A 10,372-nucleotide genomic window follows, 5' to 3' on the forward strand; every position below is an offset into this window, starting at 1 on the left:
TATATAGGAACAGTCTCTCAATGTAGAGTACATGGCACAGCAGGCCTTACATTCTTGATTCTGTCATCATCGTCTTGATGGCAAAACTCAGATGAAACTCCTAAGAGCTCCTTAATGGATTCTCAGTTACTGAAATAGCATAATTTAATAGAAAATAGAATATTTAGTGTGCCTGGAGTACAAACATCCTCTCTCTCTCTCTCTCCCTCTCTCTCTCTCTCTCTTCTGTGTGTGTGTGTTTGTGTGTGTCTTTCTGTACATATACTTATGTTCATGTATATATTTACATATATACATATATATACATATATATACACATATATGTATGTATGTACTTGTATATATTATATAATACTTGTGATTATAGCATAGTTAACTGCTTATAAATATATCATTTATTTAAGTCCTCTGGCTATACATATGCAAATATGAGCCTATAATTACAATGAAATTAAATATGTATTTACATATAATTACTTATATAGATACTATGTAAATAGATACATTGTTTATCTCTATTTTAAAATAATTTCCTTAGGGTCCAAGAACTAAATATATTACTCTAGTTTCTTATTTATATGCTTTATAATTTCTTTAAAGTTTGCTTCTCTGTCAGTATGATAAAAAACTGACCAAAAGCAACTTGGAGAAGAAAGGTCTTAATTGATTTCCCACTTCCAGGTAGTACTCCATCACCAAGGAAAGACAAGACTGGAACTGAATCAGAAACCATAGAGGATCACTGCTTACTGGCCTTCCTTACATGGCTTGCTACACACATGCCCATGAGTGATGCTGCCCACAATGGTCTAGACCCTCCCTTACTACTTATTAAGAAAGAAAATAGGTCCCACATGTCAATCAGGTGGGATCAATTCCTCGCATGCAGTTCCATCTTTCCAGTGACTCTGGTTTGAATCAGATTGACAAAAAACTAAGCAGCACACCCACCACGTGATTAGATGTGTGTGAAAACTCAACTATGTGTATGCTACTTTATACTATTACTTACATTTCTATTCTTCACACTACTATTTCCTGTGGGCTTCTTCTAGGCTGGGATAACTGCAGGTGAGATGTGTATACTCTGAATACCATCTGCAGGGTACCAAGCTCTATTTGTTTGACATTCCAAATCTTGTACATCTGTGAGGGACAGGTTAGGGACTTTTGTACAGCACCAGTTCCCCATCAGATCAGGCTGCTGTTCTGAGCTGCTGACTCATAAACACACTCAGCTAGCAATTGTGCTGGTCTTATACTCTGGAATATGCTGGAAAATATTTCACACATTTGCTGACATGAAAATCAAATTTCATACAATTAGTAAAGGTTGTTGTGGTCGTGGTTACAGTCATTTAATGTAAAGTACAAAAACTAGGAAAATGCATTTGTTTCTCTTTGGATTCATTTTCACAAAACATTTTAGACACACACACAGACATACACCTATACATACACACACACAATACATACATACACTAACTTTTTTTTTTTGCTACATCAAGAATATTAAGTGAGGCTCCTAGTGGTGTTGCAGGTATCAGATTTGTATCAGTAGGTGGCAGAGAGGAGAAAACCTATCTCGTGCTCAGTATTTTGACCTATGAACATCTGAATGATTACTAGTCTAACATTCCATTAAAAAAAAAAAAAGTGAGCCCAAGACAACTACCAGTCTGGGATCACGCAGGCCCAGATGGGTTTCCAGGACAAGGAGCAAGCTGGAGGCAAGAAAATCTACCTGGCACCTTGGGCCTAGGTGGTAATGATCCTTAGGCACACAGAGCCATTTAGGCATGTCTGGGCAAGGACCAGGCCTGGAGTTATGAGAACAGGGGAGCTGAGGAGGCCCCTCACCAGCTATAGCACTCAGGAGATCAGGCCCTGTACCCTACCTGGGAAGTACAGTAGCTCTAACCCTGGTTGCAGTTGAGCTGTCCCCAGAGACATGAGTGTAGGAGATTTGGCCCTGCAACTTGTCTGACAGGCAGTGACATGGGTGAGGAAGAAATGTACCTTGATCCTTTGCCACCTACAGCAGGCAGGAGAGATGTCCCTCCCCCTCACCTACTACAACACTCAGGACAGAGGACCCTGAACCTCACCTTCCCTTGTCTGCCATGCAGCGGCGTGGGCAAAGTAGAGATGCCCTCCCCTACCCTCACCACTTGCCATCTCTGGCAGGTAGAGCAGTTGACCCATGGGTCCTGACAGAAGGAGATCTGACCCCGACCCTCATCTGCTGCAGCACTCAAGAGAGCAGCCCCTGAACCTCACCTACAGAGCACAGCAGAGTTGCCCTGGACATAGGCTAGGTGTGGATGCTGAAAAGAGAGACAACTGGGAGTCAGGGCCAACTCAGATGCCTCTCAGGCCCACATTACGCGCTTTTAATTGGCCCACTCCAACATCTACCCTATCAATAAACTGCTGGAGTGCAGGAAGGGTCCAGTCCTATGGATCCAAAACTGTGGGCTCTCCATGACATAGGGCAGCAACAGTATGTCTGAGATGAGTCCGTGTGAGGTTCCAGTATTGATAGAATAGCAGAAACCAGAGGCCTCACACTAGACCAATGAGTCATTGCAATGAACATTTGCAAGCAAAGTATAAACAGAGGGTATGCACTATGGTGCACTACAACTTCCACATGATTTTTTCCCTCTGTTGGAAGGAAAATAGCAAGGGGGAGGGTGGGTACAAGGGGACAGGGAGAAGATTGGGATGCATGGTATGAAGTTCACAGAGAATGAGTGGAAAGCTTTAAGTTTATTGATTTCTTTGGCCAAAAAAGAAAGAATGAAAGGAAAGGAAGGAAGGAAGGAAGGAAGGAAGGAAGGAAGGAAGGAAGGAAGGAAGGAAGGAAGGAAGGAAGGAGGAAGGAAACGGAGACAAATAAAGAAGTTATTCCATTGACTTCCTTTACATGGGCTAAGAGACAGGTTTTGTTTGATCTATTGCAGTGAGAAAATTAAACTATAAAACTTATTTAAATAAATTAGAAGTTGACAGTTTAAAAAAATACTAGATGATAGTACACAGAGTTGTATTATAACTGCAGAGACCTACTGAGGCGCTATGACTAGAGTTAGTTAATTGGTGTCAGATACTAGTGATGTCTCAGTATATATACCAAAACGTAGATTAGCTACAAGAACCAGACACTAGGGTATATAATTTAAGCATATATAGTTCTGAAAAAGTCAGAAAAATTAAGGATACACGGTATATTTGATTGATTTCAATGCCATAATTGTACTTTTAAAACATTCTATCAAGCAATATTTCTAAATCCAAGGAAATAGTTATCTGCAGTATTCATTTCATTGGAACTTCTTTGTGAAAATTAATATTTTAAATTATTGTTGTATCAGTGATTCTGCGGGAACCCCAGGAGAGTTCTAAGAACCGTTGGGCCCGATGCAAGAAACAAAAGGGCTGTTTATTAATTTGAGTCAGACTAGGCTCTCAAACCTTCCCACTATACAGAACAGGAGCCCGACCCCAGGCCTAGAGGACTTGGCATTTATATCCAGCATAGTCAGAGATTCTTTGGATTTTGGGGTGACAGAGGGTAGATGATGAGGCGAGTCATTTTTCAAACACGGTGCCATTTGTTCGGGCGGCAAGGAGGAACCTAGCAACTGCGAGAGGGAACTCTTCTGACCTGGGGAGTAACTTTTATGGTGCTATCAGGAACTAGTGTGTTTTACAACTAGCCACAGCTGCCTGTGACCCCTGATTACCCTCCTTTAATGATCCAAATGTGGGACCCACAAGGATGTTCGGTTTTGGCTTCTTTCCTAAGGACAGGTGCCAGCTGCACCTGGGAAGTGCCTTTTTCTCAGTAAGAGTGCCAGCCTCTTCAGCCTCGGCCACAGAGGCGAGGGATGTGGTCGTTTGTCTATTCTCAAGTGGACATTGGTGGTTCCTGGAGTGTTCATTAGGGGTCGCCTCTATGGAAATGGGCATAGCTATATGCTGGTGCCAGGCCAGGTCCTCTCTGAATGGCCAGGGAGGGGAGGAAGCCTCATGCTTGCAGCAAAAAAGGAGCAGGGCAGCGAAAGGGGAAGGGACTTCTGCGAGAAGGCGCAGTGGGAAACTGCCTGTGCACTTCACTCTGTGCTCAGCAATTGCTAAAATGTTTGTATTGTCCCCATCTGTTGCAATATTTTGTAGTCATTAAGTTATTTATAAAGAGATAGTAATAACACATTATGTAAAATCAAATATGGGTAAACATTAAATGCCAACAAGTGGACCAGTGAACCCTGAAAAGGAGTTTGCTGAAGTGTTGTTATAGCTTGTCTTTGAAATTGTGTGATTGTGGGCAATATTTCTTCTCTGTTTTGTTTTGTTTTTTTCTAAATTTCATAAGATACTGTTTTTAATTCTTTGCTTTTTTTTTTTTTACAGGAAGAAAAGGAACAAGGGATTAGTTTCCTCCCTCTCCGTTTTGACCTTCAGAAGGTGTCCACTAGAGTGATTGAGTTGCACGGCATGCATTGTCAGTGAATTGCTGGGGAGTGAGGTAGAGTGTCCTCAGAACTAGCTTACTAAATCACTAGCATCTAGACAATTGGTAGATTTCATTGTTTTGTTTGTTTTTTTTTTCTCCAATACCCAGAATACATTCTTTATTCTGGGTAAGGACTGGCCTATGCAGTTACACTGAGTGCTCCTGGGCAGACTCCCACCACTCTTTCAAGGAGATCTTGAATTTCAGTTCCTCTGTATATCTATAATGCAAGACTAGAAATAAGTCACATTTCATCCTATCCCTCTGCCCTGCTCCTACTGGAACTCAAATGCTTTGTCTCTCAAAAGTCCAAAGATCCCAAGATTGAAATCAACTGGTGTGAAAGTGCCCACCTATTGGGGCAGGATACAGACAAACTCAAGAAAGCACAAAGGCTGAAGCAATTTGCTATTTCAGAGTGGCATCCACTGCAATCCCGCATGATAACCTGAAGCTCCCTCCCTACAAAGCTGATATTCCCCTCACACTCTCCTCTCATCCTGAAGCCCAAGGCATACTTTGTACAGCTCACATTTCTGCAAATTGGTGTCTATTTGTAGCTATTTGGTTTATTATAACTGGTCCAGGGACAATTTAGAGCAGACTTTGGCAGGCTCTTATGATAACAATCTGCCCCATGGTGCTCCTTATGGAAGACACCTGCTTTGCCAGGAAGATGCATTAGCTGAGGGTGACTGAGTAAGAACACAATTAAGTTGTCAAAGTTTCTGCCGGACCCTGCTGGGTCTGGGCACAGTAAATCTCAGAGATTCCTATTTCTTCTGTTGGTCACAGTGCCTGCCAAGTCAAGGGACCCTGGTTCCATGCTTTCTACATTTTGCGTTGGAAATCATCAGTAAATATATGGTTTACTTTGGAAGAAAACCAGGCATTCAGTCCCCTGTTGGTGTTGTCTGTCTAGCTATTAATCCCTCATCCCTTCCAGGTTCATTTTACCCAAAGAGGATGTAGAAAACCATACAGAGCCAAACTAACACCAAGAAGTCACAGACCTGCCAGAATGGGCTATGTATGAGACCTGTCCTGTTACAACAAGAGCATCTACCTAGGACAAAGCCTTCAGTACACTAGCAGGATATTAGTGCTAAGATAAGCAGAAAGGTGTCATTTATCTCCTTAGTATACATATCCTTGAAGGTATAGAAGGCCACATATAAAATTTCTTGGGCCAGTAAATCATGTTTCTTTCTACCCTCACTCAGACTTTCCCACCAAAGTCCACTTTCCAATTATAATCATGGGAGGTTTCAGATTCAAACAAGAAATGGTAAGTGATTCCTATCCTTGATTTTGTCATCTTTCACCAATGCCCAATACTGAAGCCCCTGGCTCATCTAACCTTATAGAACACAATGAGGTTTGGTTGAAAACCCAGAAGCTTTAAACTCACACTCACATAGCTACAAATTTGGCTCTGGCCTTCCCACAAACCCAAACTATACTAGGCACAGTGTTGCTTTTTGAAATGTGGGCAAAATAAAATTGTATCTGTAAAGTATCTCATGATATCTAAATAGACAGCTGTTCCCCCATCATATATGCAGTCATTTACAAGGTCATCTGAGACTCTTCTCAAGGCTCATATCTTTTAAAGTGATTTCCTGACCATTCACTCAAAAGTCTCTGGCACCTTAGTCATTCAAGAGCACCTCAACTTTTCTCATAGAGTAAACAAGAAGATGTTTAGCTGACATCATGGTGGGACAGAGCTTCTAGATAGATTCACAAGCATACCATGGCTAAGAACAGGGAGCCAGTAGTACAGAATTGGCTTTGGCATGTAGCCATAATATCCCAGGCTTATGCTGGGCATCTAAATAGGGAAGGAGTTTCAATGTGTTAGATCATACTAGACCCTCCCATTCTAGACTCCTCATAAGGTGCCCCAGGACTTCCCTGCAGACATCTAACACAAGACAGTAAAAAAACCAAGATGTATCTATCTTTAAGGGGAGGGTTGGAAATAGAATGATCCAATTGCCTGTGTCCAGCCAGAAACTGAAAATATAAATCTTGGGTGTGTGCCACAAAATACCTTCTGCCTATCTATAAGCCATATCTGACAGCTAGACTTAATGTCTGTTTAACATTCTTTGTTGTAAATGATGAAAAGGCCATCTGTAGTCAACATAGACAATTATTGTTGTTCTTTGGAGAAACAAATAAAAATGACAATTCAAAGCCTCATTAGTTATCTAAATATCTACTTATCTATAATTGTTTTTAATCTATAAATAGGTTAAAAATAAGTACCACCTCCCTCATAAAATCAGAATTAAAAAAAATTCTACATCCTGAATAAAGTGATTGGTGTAACTCATATAATACTATTAAAAAGATTGCATACACATACAACTCAGGGGATACATTTTGGAACCTTAGAAAGATTGTTCACCTTGGGGATATGCAAGTAGTGTTTTACACTACTCCAAGAGGAACCATTCATTGTGCAGGAAACAGGTATCATTTGAGAAACAACTCTCCTGAATGACATAGTACAATTTCTGATGGAAAAGAGTGTTGCTGTCTTATTTGTGCTCTGTCTTGCAGCTATTTGCAAGGGCAGCATACATATATGAACACATGCCCTATGTCCATACAATCTACACTAAGTAAAAAAAAAAATCCCCATGTAGGGAATGTTTCATTTATAAACGTGTTCATCACAGCATTATTCAAACGCTGAAAAAAAAAACCTGAATGTCCAATAGGAAGGAAATGATTAAATCAATGGTACTGTTCACAATGGATATTTAGGAACAGCTTATAATAACACAGGAGAAAGCTTCTGCTATGTTATCATTATAATTTTATACTTAGGGATACAAAATTATGTATACAGCATGATTACTGCTATGCAAAGCAAACAAAAATATTTAAAAGCCATTCATAATGAAATTGTAGGATGGTAGTACTCTGAAACATGGATTAGCAGCAGTTGTTTGAGGATATAAGATTACCAATGCTATTTCTGCCTCCTAACTTCCCACATTTTCCAAATATTTTAATGAGTATGTACTCATTTTATATTGAAGCATCTACCAGTAATTATTAAAAGAGAATAGTTAGACATCAGAAGTAGAATTAGAATCTTCTCAAAATCCATCTGATGGAGAGGATTCAGTGCCTTGACGCCGGAATTCTTTCCACCACCAGCTTCAAGAATCCATGTGGATGGCAAGAGGCATGGGGAAGCTCTGAAAAGGCAGTAAGAATCCTTCAGCCTAGAATTACTCATTCTCAATGTGTATCATTTTCTCAAACGAGGTACAAGGTTTCAGTTACAGGAGGGAAAAAACCAAAGCAAAAACAACAAATAAAACTGAAAACAGACTAATGACCCCCAATATTGCAAAAGACAAATAAATCAAAGTTGAGTAGAACCATTAAATATGTTGTTTGTTTTCCTGCCTATAATTGGTTCCATTTCTTTTAGTATCAGAACTCATTTTCCCTCAAACGTTCTCCCTCTGACCATCCCTGTCTTAGTGAGACCAAGCACGTTCACACGTTCTCTCATCAGAGCATGAGTATGCATGTCATCAGGCCAGGCTGATTCATATCAGGGTCAGAACAAGCCTTGTAACCCAGCCGAGCATTTTTCAGATCAAGCTTTGGGGATCCCCAGGGGTGTTTGAAAAGAAAATTTCTGCTGCCCATGCATCAGGATAGTCAGTTATGTCGAACTTTTATAACCATCTTGCCTAAATGTAGAAAAGACCTGTCTGAGAAAAACCCAGAGGCAAGCCATCTGAGGAAGGTTTAAAAAATCCACAGGTAACATAGAACACAGGAGAAAACTTAGTTTCCTCATAGTATTTGTGCTTTGATTATTTCCCTAATGATATTTTGGTATTTTGAGTCAGCTCCTTCCTGAGTCAATTCTACTCTTTGACTTTGCACTTTCCCAAACTATCAAATTCCACACTTGTGTTTCACATAAATTGGTTTAGGTAGAGTCTATTTTACTCACAAAGTATTCTTGTCTATATGGAAACTTAAAAAAAAAAAAAAAAAAGAAAGAAAGAAAGAAAGAAAATCCAGAGAACCTGTGTATTGCAGATTGTGTGTGTGTGTGTGTGTGTGTGTGCATGTGCTTGTGTGATAAGAAGGTGAACTTAGAAATACATCATATTTTAGGTGAACTTAACTAAGTTTTGTGATAGCAATTGTTAACCACATTTTAGGGTTTCTGCGTGGTTATAACTGATAAAGAGAAACCCAACTGACATAGCTTGAATTCTGACAGTAGTTCAGACAACTATACTTTGAGGGAATTACAAGAGCCTGATCAATGGGACTGTCATTTTGTGTTTCAGTGCCATCTGTGAAAAGTTGGTAGGAGACAGATGAGGCATGAATGCCAGAGTAGCAACAGGAGTAACTCTGCACAAGGTTAGGAGCCCAGCAATGACCTTCTTCAGACTGGAGCCCATCTGAGAAAGAGAGGTAGTCAAGTTAGAGGAAATGGGTTTGAGTTCACACTTTGCTTCCACTTGAAAGAATTCCCTAGGTCTACCTCTCTGGAGTTACAGAATGTAGATTCTAGACAATAGGAATTGTTACCATTGAATATGTACAAAACCTGGTGTGAGCATGCATGCAGGAGGGAACACTGGTTTTAGCTTCTAGACATCCCACCCCCACCCCGAAATGGCCCTGAACTGGCAATCTACACTCCTGCACTAGCCTAAGAAACACAGACAAGTTCCTGCTCCAAAGCTAGCTAGCCTCTCCTGGCCTGCCAAACAGAGGAGGGAAAAAAAAACCATCAAGAAGCATTTGAACATATTTACAAAGTACAATATAAATAAACTCAATGAACAAGTCAATGAGGAAATTTTGAAAGTAGAGCAGCATTTATCATCAAAACACCATATTTGGGATTAACTATATGTGGTAACCATGCACAAGTATCTACACTTGTGGGAAAGGAGGGCAAAGAAGCTCTGTAGTATTTGACCATAGACATGACAAATTTTGAAGACACAAAATCAGGTTACCGGAATGATTTTTATTTTGATGAAAATTGATGAAATTTGGAAAATAAAGTTCCCTCCAAAGGATTTGATCTGAATGAGAGTGGTAACCCATTTTCAAAGTCCATTGAAATCAAATGGAAATGTAGAAAGGATTTGACAAAATGCTCAAATCTAAGGCAGAATAAGACGACTATCAGGAGTAGGCAGTGTGAGGAACCAGAGCTGCCTTACCCAGTTTGCTAAGCATTCTGATGCAGATGCAGTTGAGTTAGGCAAGTACATCAAGATGATATTTGACCCCATCAACTGCAGTATGACTTAGATCCTGATGTGGGTGATGATGAATAAAGGCAGAAGATGATCGATCGTGATGATGATGATGAAGAAAAAGAAGAGGAAAGGTGAAAGATATTGATGAAGGGGGTGAAGATGAAGGTCAAGAAGATGAAGATGAGGATGAAGGAGAAGAATAATGACTAGCACAGGACACTGATAGATTCCAGCCTTCTTTTATTATTTTCTCAACACCACAGTTCTTGACTCATTTGAGGGAAATACCTTGAGCAAAATACAATAGAGAAAATTTTCAATGTGTCAACTATAAAGGAAAGATAAATGTTTGACAAGATAGACATGCTTAGTCTTATTTAAACTTTACCCTATGTACACACATATTAGGACAGTATGTGATTCCCAGTAATATGAGCAATTTTATGTTTCTTATGTATTGGTTAGAAGAATTTAAGTTTCTTAAAAGCCTACTAAATCAGAACAGACTGGTGGTTGATCTAACAAAACAACAAAATATAGTTTTATTAGTGTAAAATATTAAGGCTTAAAGAGAAAA

General features: G+C 39.8%; 2 pseudogenes; both read left to right on the top strand.

The window, feature by feature from the left end:
- The first annotated feature begins 1,518 nt into the window (after positions 1-1,518).
- On the top strand, positions 1,519-1,638 carry LOC127691775 (uncharacterized; annotated as a pseudogene).
- Positions 1,639-2,203: 565 nt separating this feature from the next.
- On the top strand, positions 2,204-9,998 carry LOC127690826 (protein SETSIP-like; annotated as a pseudogene).
- The last annotated feature ends 374 nt before the right edge of the window (positions 9,999-10,372 follow it).

This window comes from Apodemus sylvaticus, chromosome 8, assembly GCF_947179515.1.
Source record: "Apodemus sylvaticus chromosome 8, mApoSyl1.1, whole genome shotgun sequence".
Classification (NCBI taxonomy): domain Eukaryota; kingdom Metazoa; phylum Chordata; class Mammalia; order Rodentia; family Muridae; genus Apodemus; species Apodemus sylvaticus.